The sequence below is a fragment of the Chiloscyllium punctatum genome, chromosome 11 (genome assembly GCF_047496795.1).
Source record: "Chiloscyllium punctatum isolate Juve2018m chromosome 11, sChiPun1.3, whole genome shotgun sequence".
In the NCBI taxonomy this organism is placed as follows: domain Eukaryota; kingdom Metazoa; phylum Chordata; class Chondrichthyes; order Orectolobiformes; family Hemiscylliidae; genus Chiloscyllium; species Chiloscyllium punctatum.
In genome coordinates, this window is record NC_092749.1 from 67609068 (window position 1) to 67636646 (window position 27579).

A 27579-nucleotide genomic window follows, 5' to 3' on the forward strand; every position below is an offset into this window, starting at 1 on the left:
CTCTCTTTTTGGAAAAGAAAGGTTACAGGCTCTTTTATTTTCACCACCCTGGGCGTTGTTTCAATCTTCTGAAGGGTTATAATGCTGAGATCTGGTACTGTTAGTCCTGCCACTGCTGGATCATTACTTTCCACCAGGTAGAAGATTTATAAGGTCTGTTTGTTCTCCTGCATGAGTCACAAACATTAGTGGGGAGGTACAGCACTTGATTACAAAGGCCAAAGTTACCTTTTATTATGAAAGAAATTGAACATTTATATGGGGTATTGGTGAGACCACATCTCCAAACAGTATGCACTTTTGGGAGGAAGTGAGGACTGCAGATGCTGGAGATCAGAGCTGAAAATGTGCTGCTGGAAAAGCTCAGCAGGTCAGGCACAATCCAAGGAGCAGGGCATGAGCCCTTCTTCAGCGGGTATGCACTTTTGGTCATCTTATTTAAGAAAATATCTCTATGACTCTATAAAATATGTGAAAGTATCAGAGGTGGTAGATTGATATCTGGAATGGGTGGGTTGTCTTGCGAGAAAAGATTGGAAAGGTAGTCTTGTTTTTCCTCGAGTTTAAAAGAGCAAGGGGATTTGATTAGAGATTGCAAGATCGCAAGTGGCCTTGACAAGGCGGACTATCGAGAGGATAATTATTATTGTGGGTAAATCTAAAATAGGGAATGCTGTTTCCCTGGAGGTTGCCAGTTTAGGACAGAGATGACAGGATTTTATTTCCCATCTTGGAGGGTTATGTGACTTTAGAAATTCCTGCCTCTTAAAGCAATGGAGGTGGTATTATTGAATAGTTTTAAGCTACAGGTAGATAATATCTCAGTAGATGAGGGAATGAAAGAGTATTGGGAATAGATGGGAATGCAGACATTTGGACACAACCAAATCAGTTGGTTGTTTAAACGTTTTATTGAATATGGAGTAGACCATTCAGTCAAGGATTCCTGATTTAAACGTTTGTATGTGAGAGAGAAAACACATTAGGGATGTGAATTCTTGAAGAGTTCCAGCATTTAAACTAGGTGGCTGCCTCTGGGTTATAGATTCCCAGCCCCACTTTCCAAAAGTGGAAATCTCAATAAGGCATTGAGTGCCTTTAAGTGAGTTATCTCCATTTCTCCTTGTGAGCCTGCTAATGAATCCACTTGGGTTAGTTTGTCATCCTCCCTCATGCCAAGTTAATACACACACTTAAAGGCACCAGGAAGACTGTCCATTTAATTGCAATGGCAAGAAAATGGTGGGGTCACCACCTATAGCAATTCCATCTGATTAATTACCCTCTCACCAGCAAATTCACCGTTTGGGATGGCATTATATTCTGCTGCTGGAGTCCAGCCAGATTCCAAGAAAGAAATAAAGAAATGGAAAGAAAGTTTGGGTGAAGAGAAAGAGAAAAGATGAAGAAAGAGAAATTATAATATTTAAATAAACTCTTGGAACAACTTACTACCTGCAGGAACGGGACTCCACTACTTGAACTGTTTCCCTTTCTTAGCCTCTGAGGTTGCATAACAATGCGTGAACATAAAAGCTAACATTAAAAGTGTCCTTGCATTGCAAAATACTAGAACTACTTTTCTGTAGCACATTCAATTCATATTTAAGGCGAAGATTGAGCATTTCTTTGAAATTTTGGGAGATTGACAGAGATATATAATTTTTGCAAAGTTGGTATTAGAGTTAAAAATAACACAACACCAGGTTATAGTCCTACAGGTTTATTTGGAAGCACTAGCTTTCAGAGCAGTGCTCCTTCATCAGGTGGTTATAATACAATACAACACAGGCCTTTAAGCCTACCAAACCTGCACTGATTCCTAATCCTTATTCAGATCTCTACTTATAGCCCATACACAGTTTCTATCATTCAGTTTGCCTCCCATTCATGCAACTATCTAGATACACCTTAAACATTGCTAATGTGCCTCTTCCACCCTCTCCACTGACAGTGCATTCCAGACACCTACCACCCTTTGTGTAAAATACTTTTAATGCACTTTTTTCCTAAACTTTCTGCCTCTCACCTTGAATCAATGGCCTTTTGCCGTTGACCTTTCTACCCTAGGAAAAAGTCTTTGACTATCCACCTTATCCATGCCTCATAATTTAGTGATCCTCTTTCAGGTCTCTCATTCAGCTCCTGTCTTTACAATAAAAATTGACCTGCAATTTCTGGTGGTTTGCAACTCAAATATTTCTTCCTAACCACACTGTGTTGGGTTTTCGCACGCTATAGTGACTTGCAACCATTATTGTTCTCACTGTTATTTTGACAGCATATGTTCAATGTTTCTTTTTTATTTGTACTTTCAGTATTGATCACATAATGGGCTGCACCTTACATGTGGGTGTATTGGTCCAGTGAAATAGTCAATTGCAAACCAACCAATGTTTAACTAGCAACCTGCCCTGTCACCCTGAGCGTGATACTGCACTGGAACAGCCTTAACAAGGTGAACACAGGAATCTGCCATTCAAGAAAAAGGTCTGCCCCTGAAAGCAGCTGAGTGATCCTAGCAGTGTGTGAAGTAAGTAGTGGCTGTTGGCAGGAAATACTCAGGAATCCCCAGAAAGAAATGTCATGTGTGCCGGACTCAGTTAAGTCAGGCAATCTTTAGGCAGAGAGGCTTAAATTACTGCAATAGCTCCCAGTGCAATCAGCTTCATGCTTCAATCGGCCTCTGTTTCCCCTGTCTGTACATTCTTCCTTACTGGAAGTCGAAGTCCTAGTGGTATTAACACTGGACTATTAATCCAGAGATCTGGGTAATCTTCTGGAGACCTGGGTTCGAATCCCACCATGGCAGAGAGTGCAGCCCCAACAACACTCAAGAAGCTTGACACCAGGACAAAGCAGCCCGCTTGATTGGCACCACATTCACAAGCATCTACTCCTTCCACCACCAATGCTCAGTAGCAGCAGTGTATACAAGCTACAAGATACACTGCAGAAATTCACCAAAGATCCTCAGGCAGCACCTTCCAAACCCACAACCACTTCCATCTAGAAGCACAAGAGCAGCAGCTTTATGAGAACACTACTACTTTAAATTTCCCCTCCAAGACACTCATCAACCTCACTTGGAAATATATGTCCATTCCTTCACTGCCGCTGGATCAAAACCCTGGAATTCCCTCCCTAAGGGCATTGTAGGTCAACCCACAACAGTGGACTGCAGCAGTTCAAGATGTCAGCTCAGCATCACCTTCTCAAGAGCAATTAGGGATGGGCAATAAATGCTGACTCAGCAAGGATGCCCACAAACTATGAAAAATAAATTTTTAAAAATTGCACCCCTTTCTCTGACAGTGATAACCCATGAATAGTTCATTTTCATCTCTCAGAACCATTCCAATGACCTCAATGTAGCAGAAAGTTTCAATAGCAACTTATGAACTTTCTACAAGACCTGCAAGTCCTAACGGTTTACAGCACAGAAAAAGGCCCCTTGGCCCTGAGTCTATGTCTTGGAATCACAAATGTATATCTAAGTAAATGTTATGAGTGTTACTTCCCCTACCACCCTTCCATGCAGTGAGTTACAGATTCACACCACCCTCGAGGTGAAAAAAAAACAAATTTCCCACATCTCTTTCAACCTCCTGCCCATCCCTTCAATCTATGTCCCAGGTCACTGGTTCTTCTACCAAGGGGAAAGGATTTTTCCCAGCTATGCCACTCATAATTTTATACCTCTCAATCATGTCCCCCCTTAGACTCCTCTGCTTCAAGGAAAACAATTCCAATCTGTCCAATCTTTCTTCAAAACTAAAACTCCAATAAAGCAACATTCTGGTAAATCTCCCGAGACTCTCTTCAGTGCAATTACATCCATCCTATAATGTGGAGTCCAGAACTGCTCACAATTCTTAGCTGTAGCCTACCGAGCACTTTACATTGTTCTAGCATCACTGCACTGTTCTTAAACTCTATGCTTCGGCAAGCATCCTCTATGCGTTCTTATTTACCTATCTGTCTGTGTACCTTAAAGGACCTGTGCAAGTGCACACCAAGGTCCCTCTGATCTTCACTGCTTTCCAGGCATGAGAATCCAACAGTTCATAATGGAATCTCATGCCTTGTTTGTCCTGCTCAATTGTGTCACCTCAATTTATGTGGATTGAATTTTATTTGTCACTGAATATCTGATCTGACCAGCCCAGCTATATCGTCCTGTAACCTAAGGTTATCTTCCTCACTATTTACCACTCCACCAACTTTTATATCATCTGTGAACTTATAAACCAACCTGCCTACTTTCAAATCTAACTTGTTTATACATACTACAAACAGCTAGGGCCCCAACACTGATCCCTGTAGAACTCCACTGCACACAGGTTTCCAAACATACAAACATACTTTAACCATCATCCCTTACTACCTCTTATTCATCCAATTCTTACTTCAATTTGCCAAATGTGTTTGGATCCCATGGGATCTTACTTTCACAACCAGTCTCCCATTCAGGACCTCATCGAAAGCCTTGCAGAAGTTTTAGGAGACCTCATCCAAAGCATTTCCCTCACCTACACACCTGGTTACCTCTTTGAAAACTTCAATCAAGTTGGTCAGATAGGACCTCTCCTTAACAAAACCATGTAGACCAGTCTTGATCAATCCCTGCCTTTCCAAGTGCAGATTAATTCTGCCCCTTGGAATTGTATTCAATAATTTGCCCATCACAGAGTTGAGATACTGACCTGTACTTTCTTGGTTAATCTCTTGCTCCCTTCTTGAAAAACAGCATCACATTGGTTCCCCCCCTCTGTTCTCTGGCACCTCTCGTGTGGCCAGAGAGGAATTGAAAACTATTGTCAGTGACACTGCTAGTTCCTCCTTTGCCTCACTCAATGGGATACACTTCATCTGGCCCTGGAGATTTATCTACTCTTTAAGCCTGCCAGACTACTCAGAACCTCCTCTCTGTTGATGCTAATTTCTTTAAGTATATCACAATCCATTTCCATGATTTCTACGTGCAGGTTCTGATCCGTTGAGAGTGAGGGGAGGTTCCTGATTCTAGTCATCTGCCTCGAGTTTCACCAAACAACTGTTACACAGGAGTGACTGCAAAAGTTGCAGTAGCATTCTGGACATTATATTCAGTTTTGAACAGAATAACATTAAACTGCAAGAAGGAAACCTGAACTGTCACTAGGCTTTTGTTTATACAGCTATGTAACATGAGCAATATGTCTGGACAAAACATCAACATTTGTCTCTAACATATTTGCAAAAGGTAGCCTATATTGTGATAAATATTTACAGTTGAGGTCATTGGTTCACCCTAAATGCATAGTTCTAATCTGAGCACATAGTAATTTTAGGTCAAGCCTCCATGGGCTCCCTGCCTTTAGCTATGTTAGTTATATAAATGTAACCTAACAATTCTACTCTCTTAGCCTTAGCTAAGGGTGAATGTAATTCTAGCTAATAACAACTGTGAACCTAGTTTTTCTCTTTATGCACTATGATCTATTTATTATACTTGAAATGTAGCAGTTGTCATAAAGTTATACCCACTTTCTTTTGACAAAGGTTTGCTGCACATAAAGGTTCAGTTCCTGAGGAAGGTTACTATAGGAGAGTACTTTGCATGAATGCTATATATTAAGATCTGAAGCTTCTTAACAGTCTGTGGTTCTTTTGTGAGCATGAAATCAGAATATGTCACTCTTTAAAGGGCACTGGTTGAAACCCAGAATACTCAACATCAGAATTCTCAATATTTTTGACTTGAAGTGCACATATGTTACATATTTAAGATACATTTAAAGCTCTTAGACTTCATGATAGTGTGGGGACAATTTGGATGCTGCATGCTTATGGGGCTACCTAGACACACAACATGAGGGCGAACATTTCCCAGGATGCCTCCAGTCATATTTGTAAGCTCCAGCACACTTGCCTACAATTGATCTTAGTTTTAAAAGCTCCCAGTCAATAGACAGTCATTATAAAGTGGTGCCATCTGCTGCAGAAAAAGACTGGCAGCCAACATGCACCATTGGGTGTTACAATTAGTGATAGAAATAGCAAGCTATGTCCTCCAAACTATTTGCACCATCTTGCAGACATGCTGCCATGTTCACCTATAACCTTGGACTAATAAACAGAGCCACCCTCCATACAACTACATTGTATAGCAGCAAGCAGCTGCTCAGCGCTAGATTAATCTGGCACATGCTTACACATTGAGTTCCTTTACGTTCATTTTTGTTTGCTGTAGTTTAGCTTCACCTCTGGCAAAAAGGTTTCCATGGGTTACTTTTTGTCCCATACACTGTCTCCTTTTAAATGGTTTTCTTCACTTTACACGCACATATAACTTTTTCATTTCCCCCACACATCAGACCCTTTTTAAATCCAAATCTGCCTTTGGCACTGCGAATACTCATGTAGATGAACTGAATCATAAAACAAAAGACTTGTTATTAACATAGTGCACCAGTTCTTAGACCCAGAGGCTGACTTTCCAAAATGAATTTTCCTTGTTGTCCATTACAACTTTAATAGGAAGATGACCCATGAAATTCTTGGGGAAAAGAGGTTGAATTGTCACTGACCCCCTTTTCCTGAGCAATTTGTCATTGGTCTTCTTCAGGTGAACAGGGAAATCAAGGAAATTTATTCCATCATATCTAACTAAAACATAATACACAGGCTCTACTGGATAGTTTTATGCTTGTTTCAAGCCATTTGGGACTGAACTACAATGAGATCAAATAATCTAGGCTCATAATGTCTATCTTGTCAATATTGCAGTGTACAAATGGATTAAATTTGCTAACTTACAACTTCTCTCACAGGCAAATGTGAATGATACAATCTGCAGATGGCTGATGCTTGTCATGGACTTCCAGGAATTCCGGATGGGCCCTTTCAAAACTGGCTGGAATCACAGCAATCTCTGACTCCAGAATCTAAAATATAACAGAACAGAGCGAGGAAAGTAGAAGCAGTTAAAATTTAACACGAGAATTTGTGCCCAGAAAAATCCCACATTTCCAGACTCTTTTTACTCAGTCCAAAAAAAGAAAGGGCGGGCACTGGAAATTAGAAATTGCTGGGAAAATCTGCACAGGTACGGCAGCATCTGTGGAGACAAGGTAGGTAAAAACAATGACGAGAGATGCTGGAAACCAGATTCTGGATTAGTGGTGCTGGAAGAGCACAGCAGTTCAGGCAGCACTGCTCCTCGGATGCTGCCTGAACTGCTGTGCTCTTCCACCACCACTAATCCAGAATCTGTGGAAAGAAGGCAGACTTAACGTTTCATGCCCAGAGCACTTTCTTCCATGCCCTTACCCCAAACCCCACACACCAGGCCTTGTCTTCACATGGCTTCCTAACCCAAACAGCCCATTATCAGCCACTAACCATCCCCATTAGCAGCTATTCATTATCCCAAGGTGGCCTTTACCCACTCAGTTGTCTGCTTCATTGTTTTTCTCTCTCTCTGGGCTCCATTTCTACCTATCGTTTACTTATTCCCCCTTTCCCCTTCCCCACTCCCATCTTCAGCATACATTTTCGTAGCTACAATCAGTTTGAAGGATCACTGGACCCAAAACACTAACTCTGCTTTCTCTCTGCAGATGCCGCCTGACCTGCTGAGTTTTACCAGCAATTTCTGATCTTGTTCCTTTTACTCGGTGGGTTTAATTTAAGCCTGTTTTCTTGCTGAATTGATGATTCACTGAATGCAGGAAAACAAGAATTCCTCTTGCATCACCAGCTTTCTTTTTCTTTCCAATCAGATTGTACTTAGTCAAGAAAAAGGCTGTATCACTGGAAGGAAGATTGGCATCACTGCTACAGCTCCTTCTTGTAAACCAGCAGCAGTTATAATGCGAGGAGGTCAGTTGTGGTTTATCATTCCGTTTATCCACGATCTTGGCAGAGGTTTTGTTAAAGCAAAAAGAAATGAATAGACCCCCAAGATGGCATATTGCTCAAAGGAAATAGATTAATTATTCCAAAGGAGTTACAAGTAGAGAAGCTAACATGCATCCAATTCGGCCACTAGGAATTGAGTTGAATCTAAGGAAGGCAAGAGATTGGCTCTTTGGCCAAATGTGCACTCTTCAGCCATTATAACATTCCCAAAATTGTCATGAGCAACAATGACCCTCAGGGTCAGCAGTGAGGAAATCAACTGCTTCTGGAAAGATTAGGAGATTCAACACCACACGTCTCCGCACTGTTCCCAATCAAATGGAAAGGCTGAGGCAACAGTGAAAATCCCCAAATGAATTATAACAAAATTGAGCAATGCCCACAAAAATCCACAATTGAAAAAACACATCAACTGAAGACATGGAAAGTGACTCAGCAAAAAGATCACTGTCATACTGTACATTAACTACTCTTCCAATAGCAAAGAATGCTCCTGAAGACGAAAGTTGTAACAGATGTGAGTGAAAAACAAAACATGTGAGTGAAATGGCAGAAAGCCGAATTTAATTTTTGATATGACTGCTAAACAATTGTCAGAGTTGAGTATTGAAGAGTCAGTCAGGGTATAAACATTCAACAATCTCAGCAAAGGTTAGAGTGTGCACTAGTAGAGAGAAGATAGGGCACATACTCATGTGGTTTATGGCATAATCTCACTTTATGGCATAATCTCAGAGTTAAGTGTTGCCCATTTAAGACATAGATGAGGAGAAATTTATTCCCTCAGCGGGTGATGAATCTGTGAAAGTGTTTTCTCAAGAGGTTGTAGATCATTAAGTATTTTCAAGGCTGAGATACATGGACTTTTACTTCAGAAAAGGAATCAAGATTATGTGGAAAAATCAGGAAAGTTGAGTTCAGGATTATTGAGTGAGCTATCATTTCATTGAGTGGTGGAGGAGATTCGATGGGGTGAATGGCCTCCCTCTGCTCCTATGTCTGATAAACCTTTTGAACTTCTGGACCATTTCCTTTTGGGGTAATGGTACAAGACCACAATGAGAAAGGCAGTTCCTGTCTTGTAGTGCTATGGAGCTGATGTTAATAGCGTCAGCCTCGTAAAGTCCCAGCAGCAATGAGTCTCCCCCTCCCCTGCTATGTGGTTCTATGATACAGTCCCCACAGTGGCTGGTGACATAGTTAATAAGGTGAAGTGTGGAAGACTGGTATGAGAAAAGTAGCTATGTGCCCAGCCAAGCTGGACGCTATGACTCTTATTACAGAAAATATGTAGTGAAAACATGGAAGATTCAGTCCTTAATAAATGATTGGCCCAATATTTTGAATTATTTCCTCTAAGGACATTCCTTGACAATTGATAGTCACAGGTGTAAAAGCCCAGCATTGTATGTGGTAGGATTCCAAACAGTGACCCGAGAGACAAACATTGGGTACATGGCTTCAACATTAGCTAGCAAAAAACATTGTTATCAATAAATATTAAAACCATTTTCAAACACTTGCACTCTGATATCCTGTCAGTTATTTTCATTGAATTTATTCTAAAACAACAATGACCATTTTAAATGCTTATGCAAGCACTGCAACTTATAGTACATTAGAAAAATATATTGCTCATAAACTGAGCAGTAATGTTTGATACATAAGTATAGGATCAGCAGTGATAAAATGAAGAAACACAATGAGATAAATTGCCATGATATCTGCTATCTCTGAAGAGTGTGCTTAAATTCTTTCTTCACAACAGCTACCAATGTCAGTGACATTGTGTGTGCATACTCATGGTGCTGACCTTCATTCCTTGCCTCTGAATTCTGCTTCAAGTGATTGCCAGGAATCCAGGGGCAAAGGTCAGAGTTCAGAATCTGAAGTTCACAGACAGTGTGTTACTGACATTGATCTCAACTACAACAACTGTTAGATCCTGATCTTTCTGAATAGCACAAAAACCATTTTTAACAAGTGCAACCATATACAGATACAAGTGATGGCACATCCATAATTTTGGGGTACAGTAGTTTTAAGGTAAAATGAGAGAAAATTGTTGCTATTGATGTCAGCTTTTGGAGGTAGGTCTCCAAGCAGTTGATTTGTGAGTACATTCTTTGGACTAGAGCCACATGGGAATATTGTGAACAGCCTTGGAGTGGTGCACCAGTTGGCAATGTATCAAATTTAAAGCAGTATTGAACAGGAACCATACAACCAGTGACTGGTAAAGCTGACTCTTGAATGATGTAAACATTATGGTCAGAATGCATAGGTTTTGTATCAAGTATACAAATGACAATGTTGGTGTCATAAAATTAAAAAATGCCACAAGAATAATAGGAATTTACACAAAAGAAACAAGGTTCACATTGTTTTACCAATTAAAATTACATCTTGATTTGGAGGTGCCAGTGTTGGACTGGGGTGTACAAAGTTAAAAACCACACAACACCAGTCTCTAGTCCAACAGGTTTATTTGGAAGCACTAACTTTCGGAGCGCTGCTCCTTCATCAGGTGGTTGTGGATTATAAGATCATAAAATCTCAGGCTGGAAAGAACTCTTTAGATTATTTAGCAGACCAAGAAAACGTGTTGGAAAAATCTTCAAATTTCTCTTAAGATTCATTGGCAAGAGTAAGTGAGTTGTTCATAGTTTTGGGTCTGTGTGACAGTACGAAGAGAAGCACATCAGGTGAACAGGTAGAAATCCAAAAGAAAATGTTGGCAACCTTGTCAGTTGAGTAAGAAATTAAAGAGTTAAGATAGAGGTGACACTTCATTAGAATGGAGTACCTGTAAAGGATATTGCTGGGAATAAGGTTGAATATTTGATCAATTTTTGTTGTATATATCCATCGTATACATAATATACATAAATATCTGTTTATTTTCTTTTGTTTTAAAGGACATTGACAGCCTCACGTGGTTGTGATCAATGACTATGCACAATTGTAACTAAACTGCGAAAAGAAACCTTATAAGTTATCAAGCTAGAATTCACTGTGGGATCTGATTTATCCAGTATCACCGTCAGTTTGCTCATCATATTTTTCAGATTAGTTAGGCACCATTCCAGACAGGCATACACTCCATTACTTAAATTGGATCCTTCACAAACCAATGGTGACCCAACTGAAACTCGTAAAGGATTCCTCTGGTCACGTATACACAGAAAGCACATTTATTCTGAGTGCTACTTCTTGTGAGATTCTAAGCACTATTTTTGCTCCATATAGCTCACAGATGAGGTGATTTTGATTTTGATGTTATTGCCACGTGTACTCAAGTACATAAGTACAGGAGTATAGTGAAACGTGAATAATGTCCCCACTCAAGGTGCCATTTTAGGTACAAGTACCTAGGTACAGCATCTTAAGAAAGATGTAGAAAGAAAGAACAATGTTAAAAGTTAAACATTGCAATAATAATAGTATAAAACATACGCGGTATGGTTAAAAGTTACACATTGCAAACCTTCTTAAGTCTGAAGTGGAAAATAAAGAAATAAAGTGGCAAGTTCAAATATTACGGCCTCAAGCGCTTAGCCACAGTGGGAGCACACTTCGAGGAATCACCTCAAGACTGGAAGACGCTGATGTTGTGCTGGACTGAGAGTCTGCTATATACCACTGAAAGACCACCATGCCTGGCCAAGAGATTACCACACCAGGCTGAGACAGCGCCATACCAAGTGGAGAGGGTGCCATGCCGGATCTTATATGTTACTAGCTAGCTTACACTCCTTTTCATCTTCTATCCCCTTTTTGCTGTATTGGGCTGAATCTTTGGCTAGAATTCAATTTTTCATAGAGGTTTTCTCTGTTGAGGCTAAGCAAGATCTATCAACCGCATCTTATCAAACTTGTCTCAGTAATACCCAATCTGCTCCAATGGATCATTCTCGCCTAATTCCATCTACATTCTACTTTTTGCCATACCTGGAACAATTCTCCATGTCTGGGATATCCCAGAATTGATTGGCATCCCTTTACATCAGTACCATATTTGAGAGTCCATTGCACACCAGGACAAACACTGTCAGAACACAGCTGCCCTGCACTTCATCTGATATTTGCTCTGGACTTTGAAACAAAAGGAAATCAATGCTCCACTTTGCAATAGAGAGCTGGAGGTCCTGTAAATGGTGTTGTAGACTTAAGATGTCCTTTACCCAAGAATCAGCAGCAGAGGCCCCAAAATCAAGCCATGCCAGCCTTCTCCAAGGTTGTCACTCAAGGCAGTGCAGTCTCAGCCTCCTGGAGAAATGCACAGTGATGAAGGAAGAAGATTAATGATCTTCTCCACCCTTCTATTGTGTGTGCCACTATCTTCCCTCCCATTCTTCACGCTCACTGTATCGCTGTTACTAAAGCCACCTCCTACCAAGGTTCATGTTTTATTACTCTCCCTATTCCCTACAACAGCTCCCATACCAGGAGGAGAACAGCCTACAGGAGAGCAGAAAGAGCCATCATGCATGGTAGGCTGTCTGATATTGTGGACAGCATCCTGACTCTGACTGCTCTGAGGGACTAACTGATCCTGCCCAAGCTCCTGGACTGGCTTCGGAGTCTGCCTTGATTTACTGCGGCCTTGACCTGAAGGCCATCTCACTTTACTTGACTGAGGTCTACTGACAAACAGAACAAGATTCCTGGCTTTGTGTCTCATTGAACAGCATGGCAGTTTAGCAACACTGTACACCTGGTATCTCTTGTGAAGGGTTAAGGGAAAAAAGGCAAGGCAGTAGTGCTTATAGCATCGAAGCAAGCTCTAGGTGAGTGACTGTTAAGAGAGCAAGTGAACAAGCCAGAGCCACAGTCTGGTCCAGTCTCTGATGTAGGTGCATGTCCCTTAACGCAACATGTCCTTGCAACATTATTACAATGATAGTTGTTGCCAATGTGCCCTGAGGTGCAGCATTGATGTCCAGAAAGATACTGGAACGGGATCAGTGATGTCATGATGGCTCTTGGAAGCTGGCACCCATTGAATGCCAAGTACACAGATGTGGCAATTGTACAGCTGGTGCCCATATTGGATGCCCTGAGATGTAGATGTCCTGAGATGTAGGTGCTCTGTTTCCAGCAATGATGGTCTTTTGGAGCAAGTGATGAGCTGAAGTAGCAAATACATATTGAGAATTCCCAGCAGCTAGCTTAGTCATGGTTGGATAAGAAGCTGCATATTAATGGGGTGAGATGAGCAGTCAATAAGCAATAATCTTATGATTCACTATGCCTTAATAGTCAACTCACTGCTGCCCAGTGAGAATCTCGCCTTGATGTCTAGAACTTAGTTAGAAGTTGCAGCAAACTGCTCTGGCATTGAGTTAAAAATCACACAATGCCAGGTTATAGTCCAACAGGTTTATTTGGAAGCACTCATTTCGGAGTGCTGCTCCTTCATCAAGTAGTGATGAAGAAGCAGCACTTCGAAAGCTAGTGCTTCCAGACAAACCTATTGGATTATAACCTGGTGTTATGTGATTTTTAACTGTGTATAACCCAGTCCAACACCTGCATCTCCAAGGCATGTCTGGCATTGAGATAGATCTTATTGGACTTCTCACATAATTCTAGCATGATTCTTGTCACAGCCACAAAAAGACATGATCCACTCTCGCTAGTATCCTTACATTTGGATAAGGAAGGACACTACTTTGACTGGGACAACACATCCATCCTCGGACAAGCCAAACAGACGCACACGAGAATTCCTAGAAGCATGGCATTCCCCCCAGACCTCTACAAACAAACACATTGATTTGGATCCCATCTATCATCCTCTAAGAAAAAGAACTAGAAATGGCATCACCAACACTGGAAGGGACACCAATAGAGGAAATGACATCACCAACCCAAGAAAAGCTAAACTCATAAATAGGAAGTGGCCCATAACACTAGTGCTTCACTGGAGGCTCACTGATGATGTTACCTAGTATGATGACCAAAGTCTGAAAACGAACCTTCCAGCTCAGCTAGCTAACTTACATCCAGAACTTCAACCTGAGCCACAATTCTTCTCTGAACTCACATATTGTTCAGGCCACTATAGAATCTCATCCACTGTATCTGAATCTGTGGCAGCTGCGGCTCAAATTGGTCACACCCTTGCCTCTGATGTAGAAGCTTCTAGTTCCAGTCCAAGACTTGAACACAATCATCATATAATTTTATGTGAAGGAAATTGTGTCTCACAAACCTGGTTAAGTTTTTTGAGGAAGTAACAGAAACATTGATAAGAGCAGATGTTGTTTATTTGGATTTTAATAAAGCATTTGACAAGGTTCCACATGGTAAACCAATTCAAAAGTTTGATTAGATGGGATTCAGGACAAGATTGCCCATTGGATGGAGGAGATGGAGGGTGGTGCTGAAGGTTTATTTTTTGGATTGGAGACCCATGACCAGCCATGTTCCACAGGGATTGATACTGGTTTCAATTTTTTTTTGTCAATTACATAAATGAGTTGGATGAGAATATAGGAGGCATGGTTCACAAGTTTACAGATGACACCAAGATTGGGTGTTTTGTGGACAGTGATGAAGATTATTTAAGATTACAAAGAGATCTTGATCGAATTGGTCAATGGGCTGAGGAGTGGCAGGTGGAGTTTATTTGGATAAATGTGAGGCACTGCATTTTGGTAAAACAGACAAGGGCAAGACATATACAATTAATGGTAGGGTCCTGGGTACTGTTGTAGAACACAGAGACCTAGGGGTTCAGTTACATTATTCTTTGAAATTTGCCTCACAGGTAGAGAGGCTGGCAAAGAAAGTGTTTCGCAGGCTTGCCTTTATTGCTCAGACCTTGGAGCATAAAAATTGGGATATCATGTTGAGGTTGTACACGATGTGGTGAGGCCTCTTCTAGAGTAGTGCGTGCAGTTCTGGTTGCCCTGATATAGGAAGGATATTATTAACTTGGTTCAGTAAAAATTGACAAGGACGCTTCTGGGCATGGAAGGTTTGAGCTATAAAAAAAGATTGGATAGGTTCTGATTTTTTTCACTCGATCATGGGAGGTTGAGGGGTGACCTATTCAAGTTTATAAGATCATGAGGGGCATATATAAGGTGACCAGCAAAGATATTTTCCCTGGGGTGAAGAAGTTCAAAACTAGAGGGCATATTTTTAAGGTGAGAGAAGGAAAATTTAAAAAGGGCATGGGGGCAACGTTTTTTACACAGAGTGCAGTTATTTTGTGGAATGAACTGCAACAAGAAGTGGTGGTTGTAGATATAGTTACAATGTTTAAAAGACATTTGGATAAGTATATCAATAGCAACGGTTTGGAGAGATATAGCCTAAATGCAGACATTTGGACTAGTTGGGAACATGGTCTGCATGGATTGGTTGGACCGAAAGATCGGTTTGCATGCTGTATGACTCTATGTTGACTGCAGGAGAGCCATTAGATTATGTCAAGGTGGTTGCATGCCTTCTGTCAAAGCTGGTCATTTTATTTGGGAATGCAGCCGAGTTTAGTGCCAAGCAGATCATTCAAGATCCCAAGAAAATTTGATGCTGTAGAGGCACAAAGTTCCAGATTAACTTCATAATTCAGTACTGAGGGAGTGCTACAGTGTGGGAGAACTCATCTTTTGGTGCAATCATTTTTTAAAAATTGCATTCTTCTTTAAGGTGAATATAATATATCTCATAACACTGTTTTGAATTTTCACTGGTGTCTTGCCCAATACATTTATCTTTCAATCAACACTACAGAAACAGATTATGTTATCATTATCACATTGCTGATATAGGAGCTGCAATTCCCCAGAAATACTTGACTAATTTAAAATTGTACTTGCAATGTGACAGTTTGTTAAAACATTAATGTTTGCCTGTCCTAAATTAGCATCCATATCTCCATGAGGATTTGGCCTCACAATAATTCTCCCAATCAAAGAGCTGGAGAATGCAATTTATAAATATTGCAAACGTTGATCAGAATTGTATGCAGAGAAATCTGCAATACTTGACCAACAAGTCACATTGCAATAGCATTTCAATTGTCATCATGGTGAAAATGCAATTTTAAGAATAGGTTCTTGCACTTTTAAAACCTTTCATGGATATGCAGATCTGATTATTGCATTTCAATACTGAGATGCTTTGGATTTATCTCTTATTAAATTCTTCAGTCTCTTCCTGACACTGTTTAAACAGAGATAATCTTGCCTTTGAATCAATCTAGATGCAGCCAATAAGGTACGAAAAAGACTCACACATATTCAAAGGGATTTGAAAGTTATTGAAGTTTGCAAAATGTTAAGAAATGGGGGTGAAGTCTGTACAACAATATTGTTTTCAACTTGTAAAATACACCATTTCAACAATATCTGTTTTGTAGGTTTCACTGCCAACCAGCATCAATGGACCCAATGACGTCCCACATGGTGCAATTTCAATTCAAGTGTTTAACGGGTGGAAGAGTTAATTAACCATGGCATTTAGCTACAGCAAGTGAGAGAAGCAAAATGGAAAGTAGTGGTATTAGAGGATAGCACTTTGATGGGGTTAGACATTGTTCTGTGCAGTCAAGAGCATGAGTCCAGAAAGTTTTGTTGCCCATCCATTGCCAGATTTTGGGACATCTATTCAGGACTGAACAGGAATTTGGACTGAGAGGCAAAGGATCCAGATGTCCTGGTCCAAAGAGATAACAACAACATAGGTAGGACTAGGAAAGAAGTTCTACTTTGACAGAATGAGGAACTATGCAGCAAATTGAATAGTAGCTAATAACCTTTGGATTATTTTCTGAACCAGGTTGCAGTTCACAGGACACTAGCACCAATACTGGGAAAAATAGGAGCTGTATCATTGGGAGGTCTATACTTGAATCATGCAAGGACCAGTGCCATAGCATATAACCTGGGATGTACAAAGGCTTTAGCCTAAACGACCCAGGATAAAAATGACAAATCAAAGGTTACAGTCAAGGCAGGAGGCATAATTTATAATGGGAAATGAAGATCAGAGAATGGCAGATAGGAACAGTGAGAAGAAACCCAAGACACCCAACAGTCAAGATTGGATGTTACAAGGATAAAAAGAAAAAAGTTCTATATCTGAATGTATGCAACATTCATTAGAAAGTAAACTGATAGTGTGCACTGTTACAATTAAGTGTGATCTGATAGTTATTATGGAGACAAGGTGGCATGATGACAGTAATTGGATCCTGAAATTGAGGGGGATATGACATTCAAGTGGAGTAGGAAGCTAGGTAAAGGTGGAGAGGTGGACCTACTAATTTAAGATGGCATTAGTACAATAGTTTAAAAATGACCCTGGTACATGAGATCAGAATTTAAAATCAGTTTGGTTGTAGGTGAGGAATAATAAGGAAAAGAAGCCACAAGTGGAATTGCTCAACAGACTCTTTAACAGTAATCAAAATGTAGAATAAATGTTACAAAAAAAATTTTGGGCGTTTGTGATAAACAGATGGCAATAATCATGGGTGATTTTATTTGATATATAAACTGGAAAAAGTAGATTGGCAATATAGTCTAAATGAAGAGTTCATAGCTTTGTGTTTGAGATAATTTTGTAGAACAGCATGTTCTGGAACCAAGCAGTGAGCAGTGTATATTAAATCTGGTGTGTAATGTGACAGGATTAATTAAAGACCTCAAAATAAAGGTATCCCATGGAGCAGTGACCACAATAAGAGTGAATTTTACAATTAGCTTGATAAGGGAAAGAATGCATTTAAGGTTATAATTTTAAACTTAAGTAAAGACAACAATATGAGCTAGCTGAAGAGAACCAAGATATATTTCAGCATATTCAGTATATTTTCACTACAAAGATAAATTCTAAGGGGAGGATCTATCATCCATAGTTAACCAAATATGTTAAGAATAGCATCCAAAATGAATATAGTTGTGTGCAATAGGTCAATTGATTAGTGTGGTGCTGGAAAAGCACAGCAGGTCAGGCAGTATCCAAAGAGCAGCCTGCTCCTCAGACGCTGCCTGACTTGCTGTGCTTTTCCAGCGCCACACTCTCGACTCTGATCTCCAGCATCAGCAGTCCTCACTTTCCCCTAGGTCAGATGATTAGATTGATTATAAAGAATTAAGAGTATTAAGAAAAGACTAATCAGGAGAAATACATTGAAGTAGGATTGTAAAACAGATGTTAAGAGTTTTTACAGGTATTTAAAAAGGAAAAGAGTAAGTGAAGTGAGCACTGGTTCTCTGGAAAGTGAAAATGCAAAATGAATATCTATATGAAGGAAACGATGGATGAAATGCACAAATATTTTATTTCTGGCACCATAATAATTTAACAAAAAGTATTCCAGATAAAAACCTAAAGAACTGTCGATGCTGTAAATCAGAAACAGAAGTTACCAGAAAAATCTCAACAGGTGTGGCAGCATTTGTGAAGAAAAATCAAAGTTAATGCTTCAGGTCCGGTAACCCTTCCTCGGTGGGGGCTGATGGGTTCTGAGGAAGGGTCACCAGGCGCAAGATATTAATTGCTTCGGCAGGAAGAATATAAAGAAACAGTATTGTTTAAATGGTGAGTCACAAAATGTTAGTTTGAAAGCACAGCAAGTAATTACAAAGGCTAATAGAGTTCTATTCTTTGTTGAGAAGATGTAAATATTAAAGTAAGGATGTAAGGCTTCAGTTACATTGGACATTGTGAGTCCCACAGCTCTGTAAGGAGGTGGATTTTAATATATTAACCAAACAACACTGAAGAAACAGTTCCTTCATTCCAAATCAGGATGCTGTATGATTTTTAGGGAAATGTGGCTGCACCCTCACATCTACTGTCCTTTTTGTCCTTTTTGGTGGTAAAGTTTGCAAATTTGCTATCGTAGGAGCCTTGACTAAAGTGCATCTTGTTGAAGGTATATACTGCTGCTACAGTACCTGTTGGAGGACAGAGTAAATGGTTCAGACTGCAGATGAGATGGGAATAAAGTGGAACTGCTTTGTCCTGGATGGTGTCGAGTTTCTTGTGTGATATCAGAACTGCACTCATCCAAGCAAATGCAGAGTATTCCATAACACTCCTGACTTATACCTTTTAGATGGTGGAGGGGCTTTGGGAAATCAAGAAGAGAGTTGCTTGCTGCAGAATTCCCAGCCTCTTCTCTGCTTTAGTTGCCATGATATTTATACAGCTCTCCAGATACATTTTGGTCAATGAAAATGACTGGAATATTGCAGGTGAGGGTTCAACAATCATAACGCCTTTAAGTATTAAGAAGAAAGGGTTAGATTTTCCATTGTTGTTTTTGGTCACTGTCTGGCCCTTCTGCGGTGAATCTCACTTGCCATTTGTCAACCCAATCCTGAAAGTTTTTCAGGCCTTACTGTGTTGGGCAAGGACTTCTTCAGTACTTGGGATAGTGCAAATGCACTGAAAGTTATGCAATTGGCAGTGAAGATGTCATTTCTGAAAATATGTTGAGTGGCAATTGCTGATGAAGCTGCTGAAATGGTTGCTTTGAGCGTAATCTCCGTGAGGAATTCCTGCACCAGTGTCATGGGACTGAGATTGGTCTCAAACATCTTCTTCTGTGCTTGGTATGACTCCAACCAGTGAAGAATTTTCCCTCTGATTCTTATTGACTTTAATTTTGGCAGGGCCTTTTTATGCCACATTTGTCAAATGTTGTTTTGATGTCACTCTAACCTCTGCAATTCAGCTGTTTTGTCCATGTTTGGGACAAGGCTGTAATGAAGTTAAATGAGATTAGTAAGAGAGGAGAGGCAATAGAACTGGTGCATTGGCTTACATTTTTAAGTGTATATCACTTAACTTCTCAGTTTGGATTTTCAAGCCTAGTAATGTACATCACACCTCACACCAACTTACTTTCCAACTACACCCAATCACTCTCTGTCTGGGCATGTCCTCACAGCCCCTTCCATCTATCCACCAATAGCTAAATGACCTATCGTGTATCCTGAGGGTGTTCTGGACTCCACAACCAGGAGAAACATCATCCATGCATCCACTCTGTCCAGCCCTATCATAATTTTATGCATTTCAATGAGATGCTCTCACATTCTTCAAAATTCCAATGAATATAGTTGTCTCAATCTCTCTTCATAGGACATACTTGCCATCCCAGGAATCGGTCTGGTAAACCTTTGCTACAGTCTCTTTATGGCAAGTTTATCTTTTCTTAGGTAGAAGAGTTCAAAGCTGCACACAGTATTCCAAGTGTGGTCTCACCAATGTCATGTACAGCAAAGACTTCTTTGCTCCGGCACTCAAGCCTTCTTGCAGTGAAGGCCAACACACCATTTGCCTTCCTAAATACTTACTGTTAATCAAGACTGTTGGGCAGCCTATCCAATTACTGCCATTTGTTTTCAGTCAATGACATCTTACAACTGTGGAAGCCAGTCAGATCCACAAAATAAGCACCTGCGCATTTTCACTGGTGTCATTGCAAACTGAGTTGACATACTTACCACACTGGTACATATGAGCGAGAGTAAGCCATTTAGTCCTGCAATCCATTTAATGATAGTCTGATCAATTTGTGACCCAACTCCATCTACCTGCCCTTGTCCTGTATCTCTTAAATGTTTTCCTTTACAAACGCTATCCATCTCTGATTAATTTAGCACTAATTGCCATCTGTGAAATATGTTCCAAATCTTTGTATATAGTAGCATATTTCATTTTTTTTTCTGAAAGCCTAATTCTAATTTTAAAGCATGCTTCCCAATCCTAGATTCTCTAAACAGCTGAAAAAGCTTCTATCTCCCCAATCGATTCCCATTAGTTTCTTAAAGTATGAATTAAACTGAAATTCCAGGAAATACAAACCTCAACTGTGTAATTTTTCCTTATAATTCAACCTTTGGAGCTCTAATATCATAAACCTTAGCTACATTTACTTTATCTTTCCTAAGCTATAAATGTGAATAGCTCATTGTGGTCCAGGAATGATTGATCCTGAGCTTTCTACAATTTTTGCATAACTTTTACCAATTTTCTTCTAGTCTTCTTGGTATAAAGCCCAGCTTAATCTTTACTCTTTAGAACGATCTTCCATACCTGGCTGTGACATTTTAATACCTTATGAACATGAACCAAAGCCTGTATGATCCCCAGTGTTGCTTGCTTTTCACCTTTAGAAATTACTCACTTCTATCCTTTTCAGTTCCTTCCAGATTCGTTGTTTACAACGTTGTCCATCTTTGTGTCAATAGCAAATTTGGATATGTGCCTTTCTAGTCCATCACCAAAGTTACAAATAATTTTAAATGATAATCCTGCCAATTAAAGTAATTGCCCATTATCTCTACTCTCTGACTCCTTCTACTCAGTCAGTAATCAACCAATAACTTTTCTTAGGTATTTGTCAGTGATCAATTGCAAGCTTCTGCTAATCTTTCCAGCAAACAAAAGTATTGAATGTAGTAGTGACTGTCAGCATTAAAAACTGTAGCCCTTAGGTCTTGTTCTGGCAGACTGCAAATCCCCAACACAATCTGATGTGATGTGCTGGGTTCAAAGATCAGCTTTGATCTTATTAAATGACAGAGCAGACCGAGAGGGTTGAATGGCCCACTCCAGCTCCTAGTTTCTATGTTTCTTTCAACACTTGGGTTGCGATGTCAAGGAAGCTTGTTTTCTGCCTGTATATCCTCTCAACAAACCACATTGTTTTTTCTAGTGCCCTCTCTCCCTCTGAGTATCAGGTTTTTGCACAACTGAGGCCTCAGGTAAGTAGCATTCACTCTGAAGCTGAAATTAGCAGTCAAGCTTCCACATCTGCATAGTTTTGAGGACTCCATCACAGTTTGTCAAATAATATCTCAGCACGAGTGCTGAGACCAAACACTTTCACACAAGTAAGTAAGAAAGCAGCTTTGACATGTCACTTCTTAGTGACATAGTTCCCTATAACACCTTCAACATCCTCAAATGCCTCTTGCTTCTCACTTTGCTTTCATTAGCAGTTTTCAGGAAGCCTAGGAACCATGGAAGCTTATTGCAACTCCCAAACCCACACTGACATCACTGTAATTGTTCTGTTAATAAAACTAAATTAATACAGCTTCCCAGAGAGGGTTGCTTACAAACCGCTTTACCCAACTGCCCAATGTGGTTTCCGGACGCGCTTGCATGTTTCTAGAATTGCTATATATATCTAAATTCAAGTGCTGACCAACAGTAAAACCTTGCCCTGAGACTCAGTAGTGGAACATGGGTGAAGTAAATAGTGCAGTCAGTGATGAACCAAGCAGCAGTGCTCCATTTGTTTCAGTAGACTGCTGCCTTGTCCTATGAGCTAAACAGAACCATGTGAAAGAGAGATCATACAACCAGATGATCACACTGCTTTCACATGATGGCCACATGAGTGTTAAAGGATGTGTCCAGTGTCCAGGCTGACCTTTCCACCTCATCTGGAACGGGGATAGTCAGACTTGTGTTTCTTTCTGTTCTCAGGTGAATGTAATAAGTTGACTGCAGCTACAGTCCCTGATAGTTCTCTAAATTGATCTGCTTTTGAACTTTTGCTGTATGAAAGATATATTCGGAACACATGACATAATAGCCAAGTAACAGGGTTTTAGCACAATTTGTTTCTTTCCACTTTCCTCTTTATTTTAGGCACTGAGAGTTAAATTAGTAGCACTTCAGCACAGGCTCACATTATGCAGTGTTCTATTTTTTATGCATCCGTTTCAGAGGCAAACATAGAAAAGGAGTATGAAGAGAACATGTAATGCTGTAAAGTTGATCTGTGAGAAAAATGGCTTGGAAATTTGTGAAAAATGATTTTTTTTGTGCTTTGTGAACTCTTTGCCATGCAATGCAACCATAATTGCAATTACTGATGGAGTTCCCATTAGTCTCTTTTGGTGATACCGGAGACCGAGATTTCATTCCTCAGGTCCCCTGTGGTATAGGGGGACAAAACTTCTGTCCCTATCCTGAACCGCTGTAATCTGCCACACTCCTTCCCAAGTGACCTCCCACCCTTGAAGATCTTCCTTAAATGTACTTTGCCAGGTCTTCTTTATCCAGCAACATCATCTTTATTTTTCTATCAGCATGTGTTTTCCTGTCACATTGCTTGCACATTCAAGAATAGGTCCACAGTGTGAGATACACACCTCAATGCTTCAGTCCTTCCATATCTCTCCACAGGTGATTCTGGCCAATCTTGTCGAATGCTTCTTGTGGCGATGCTGTAACTGTAAGAAGTTACTTTGTTCCTTTTTTAAAGAAAGGTTTAAGATAGAGGTGTTGAGCTGTCTATTTGGAAAGCCAGTAAAGTAAATAGCTTGCCAGGCCTTGGTTCTTTTTTGAAAGGTTGGAACAATAGAGGCTGACAGAGTGGGTGCGGTCAAGCTTTCACAGAACAAGGAGTTTTAGTTAGCTTTCTGCAGTTGTTGTTGGGGTCTCATCAGGGGTAGTAGGTAATGAATCTCATCCACTCTCTCTGAGTTTTCTCTGGATTTCTTTTCACCTGGGCTGCTGGCTTTACATGTGTGACAATTCTGTTTTCTGAATTTGGTTTTGCCAAGGGTATGTTTATGAGATGTTACTGTATTGGAACAGCTACAGTTTAGTAGTAAACTAATCTATATGCTGTTAAGTTTTCCACTCGAGTTGTTATTCCACGTTCCTATTTCCTTAGTCATAGTTTAACTACAGTGTTTGGATAAATAGTATTTTGCTTAACATTGAGTAGTTTGACCAATTGATTTGCCTCTGGCACACAGCATCTCATGTTTACCTTTAAAAGAAGAAAATATTACGGTTAAGGCTACCTTCCTAATATATTGTGAGGGGGTTGGTCTGATCAATAACATTCTTCATTTGTGATCTTGCCTCGACAAGTGAGGTCCAGGATCTTGTGTAGGCAACAGTGTGGAAAAGTCATAGAGTCATAGAGATGTACAGCATGGAAACAGACCCTTCAGTCCAACCCATCCATGCTGACTAGATATCCCAACCTGATCTAGTCCCACCTGCCAGCACCTGGCCCATATCCCTCCAAACCCTTCCTATTCATATACCCATCCAAATGCCTCTTAAGTGTTGCAATTGTACCAGCCTCCACCACTTCTTCTGGCAGCTCATTCCATACACGTACCACCCTCTGTGTGAAAAAGTTGCCCCTCAGGTCTCTTTTATGTTTTTCCTCTCTCACCCTAAACCTATGCCCTCTAGTTCTGGACTCTCTGACCCCAGGGAAAAGACTTTGTCTACTTACCCTATCCATGCCCCTCATAATTTTGTAAACCTCTATAAGATCACCCCTCAGCATCCGACGCTCCAGGGAAAACAGCTCCAGCCTGTTCAGCCTCTCCCTATAGCTCAAATCCTCCAACCTTGGCAACATCCTTGTAAATCTTTTCTGAACCCTTTCAAGTTTCACAACATCTTTCCGATAGGAAGGAGACCAGACTTGCACGCAATATTCCAACAATGGTCTAACCAATGGCATGTACAGCTGCAACATGACCTCCCAACTCCTGTATTCAAAATTCTGACCAATAAAAGAGTCCGGTTTGTTGACACCTTGCTGTTCACTTCTATGTCCTGCTGGCAAAGATATCAGTTGGTGCTGCAGGAGATGTGTAGAGTCGCAGTTTCACTGCCAGGTTGGTGGTGTTAGATGCCCATACCATGAGTCATTGAAAAACTAAAGTACTTTGCTGATTCTTCTATAGATGTCAATCTCTACATTTACCTCCCTAAAGTTACTGTTTCCTAGATAGGGGAAAAGGTCGACATTGCTGATGTTGTTACCTGATGATATTGGGTGGGCCTTGTCACCATCCAGTCATAATTACTTTGGTTGGTTCACAGCTCTTGGGCAGAACAATATTGGCACTGATACTCTCAAAATTGGTGGTGATTTCTTGGAGCAGGTATGATTTTCCATCCAGCGAGACAATGCCTGCAAATTCAGGCTATCAACCAATGGTGTTGCCACCCACTGCCAAAGTTTGTCCCCACCATTACCATCCTATACTGAAATCAATTAGTAAAAGAATGAGGAATGGTGAGAGAATGCAATCCTGTAATACTCCTGAGATGCCATTGAAGGAGTCCATGGTGCCCTTGCTTGTCTTGGCACACCTGCTGGAGTACCAGTTATAAGGATTACAGACATTCAGAAAGTTTGTTTGGAAATGACCTACTTTTGATTGCATGTTACTTTTTACAGATGGAAAGTTTGAAGGGTTATCAAGCTGATCAGATTATACTTGGTGGGTTATCTCATTGATCTCACCTGAAAACAACATGGGTACCCTAAATATTGATGACAGTGAAGGTCTATCCTTACGTGTGTTTATTGTTTATTTTAGGCTTTAATAAATTCACTCACTCACTGTTTTCTTTGATGCTTTAAAGTTCTTACTAAAACACCAAAAAAAAGTAGGCAAATAGTTACTCTTACTATTGGCCTGAAGTGTGCACTATCCTGAAGATCTGGGCACCATGCTAATACCTGGAAAGGCACCCACTGCGAATTGGTTTCTAAGGAGGTAGTCCTCATCACCTAGGTAACTAAGGCCTACCTTCAGCTGCAATAAATCATGGCCCTTTTTTAAAAAAATGTAGAAAAAGTAACATGTACTGATCTGACTGTATAAGGGGTCAGTTTTGAAGAAATGAGGTTCAAGACAAATATCGAAGATGTATCACCAGACGAGTGCCTTGACATGTTCTGTGTTGAATGTTTTTTTTAACTAGATCACAGGAGTATCAAGCCATAGTCATAGTGCCAAATATTTGACATCATTACCACAGTGGAAGGTTAAGGAATACAAAGATAATCCTCCTCCACCTCCACAAACCATCTGCAAAACACTTACAAAAAGACAACATAAAAAAAACTTATGTCCTTTAGGAAGGGAAGTCTTCTGTCCATACCTGGTCTGGCCTACATGTGAATCCAGACCTGCAGCAATACGGTTCACTCTTAACTGCCCTAGGGCAATTAGGGATGGGACATGAATGCTAGCTCAGCCAGCAAAACCCACATTCTGAGAATGAGTTAAAAAAACTATTTCTCTTCGAATACGTATCTCCAAGCTACCAGTTATCACTTACTAAACTGTTAAATGAATATAACTTCCCCTCTTCTCCACTTGCACAGATTGTCAGAGTCCACTAATGTAAATTCCACTCTCAATTAACAACTATGTCTTAATCAAAAACAGAAGTTGCTGGAAAAGCTCAGGAGATTTGGTAGCATTTATGCAGAGAAATCACAGTTAAGGTTTCCAGTCCAGTGACCTTTCTCAGAACTGATAGTAACGAGGAAAGTGTCAATTTATATGTAGAAGATAGGTTGGGGGATGGGGTAGGGAGTAAACAATAGGTAAGAATAGAGCCCAAAGAGACAGAAGAACAGTTGGACAGACAAAGGAGTTGATAACAATCCAGCTGGGAGGGTGAATAACTGTTAATGGAGATTGTTAGTGGCTAACAATAGGTATTGTGTAATGGCAGATTATGTGATAACAAGACCTGATATGTGTGGTGGGGGGCTAGGACATGGGGGAGTTCAGGCCCTAAAATTATTGAACTCAAAATTGAGTCCGGAGGGCTGCAGGGTCCCCGAACAGAAATGAGATGTGGTTCTTCCAGTTTGCACTGAGCTTCATTGGAGCACTGTAACAAGCCTTGGACAATGATGTTGGCGAGGGAACAGGGTAGTGTGTTAAAGTGGCAGGCAACTGGAAACTCAGGGTCTTTTATTGCAGGCAGATCGTAGATATTCAGCAAAGTGTTCACCCAGTCTACACTTCATTTCCCCAATGGAGCAGAGACCACATCGTGAGTAGTGAATGCAGTAGACTAGATTGGAGGAAGTACAGGTAAAGTGCTGCTTCACCTGGAAGGTATGTTTGGGCCCTCAGATGTTGAGGAGGGAGGATGTAATTGGGCAGATGTTAAACCTTTGGTGCTTGCAAGGCAAGGTGCCATGGGGCTGTGCGGGGGTGGGGGGGGGGAGGTGGGGTTCAGTGTTGGGACTGAAGGAATAGAGGGCCACGGTGTCCCGGAGGGAATGGTCCCTGCAGAAAGCAGGCAAGAGAGGATAGATGAATATTATTCCTGGTGGTGGCATCTCACTGGAGGTGGCAGAAATAGCAGCTGATGGTCCACTGGAAGTGGACGCTGGTGCAGCACCAATGATATCATCGATATATCAGAGGAAGATTTGCAGGTAGGGTCCAGAATAGGACTGGAACAAGGAATGTTTCATGTCCCCCATGAAGAGACTAACTGGGGCCCTTGTGAATACTCATGGCCACCCATCTGACTTGAAGAAAATGAAAGGAAGTTTTTGAGGGTGAGGACATGCTCAGTCAAGTGGAGGAGGGTGGTAGTGGTGTGTGGGGAGGGTTCAGGCCTTCAGTCCAGGAAGAAGCAGAGAACCCTGAGGCTATCCTGGTGGCAGATGGGTGTGTAAAGGGATTGCATGTCCATGGTAAAGAGGAGGTGCTTGGAGCCTCCAAACTGGAAATTCTGAAACTGGTATAAAATATCAGGGGAGTTATATAGACAGGGACTGGAGCAGGGGAACAGGGACTGAGTCAAGGTAGGAAGGGATGAGTTCTGTGAGGCAGGAGCAGGCAGAAACAATGCATTTTGCCCAGGCTGTCCTGTTTGTGGCTTTTTGGA

At 40.7% G+C, this 27579-nt stretch overlaps 1 long non-coding RNA gene across 1 annotated transcript in view; it reads right to left on the reverse strand.

Annotated features, from left to right (window-relative positions):
• The window catches only part of LOC140483064 (uncharacterized), a 147598-nt gene that overhangs the window by 80563 nt on the left and 39456 nt on the right, over positions 1-27579 (reverse strand). The window contains exon 2 of the long non-coding RNA XR_011961876.1: positions 6802-6929. This is a non-coding gene — a long non-coding RNA (uncharacterized lncRNA). The remainder of the gene's footprint in view (positions 1-6801; positions 6930-27579) is intronic.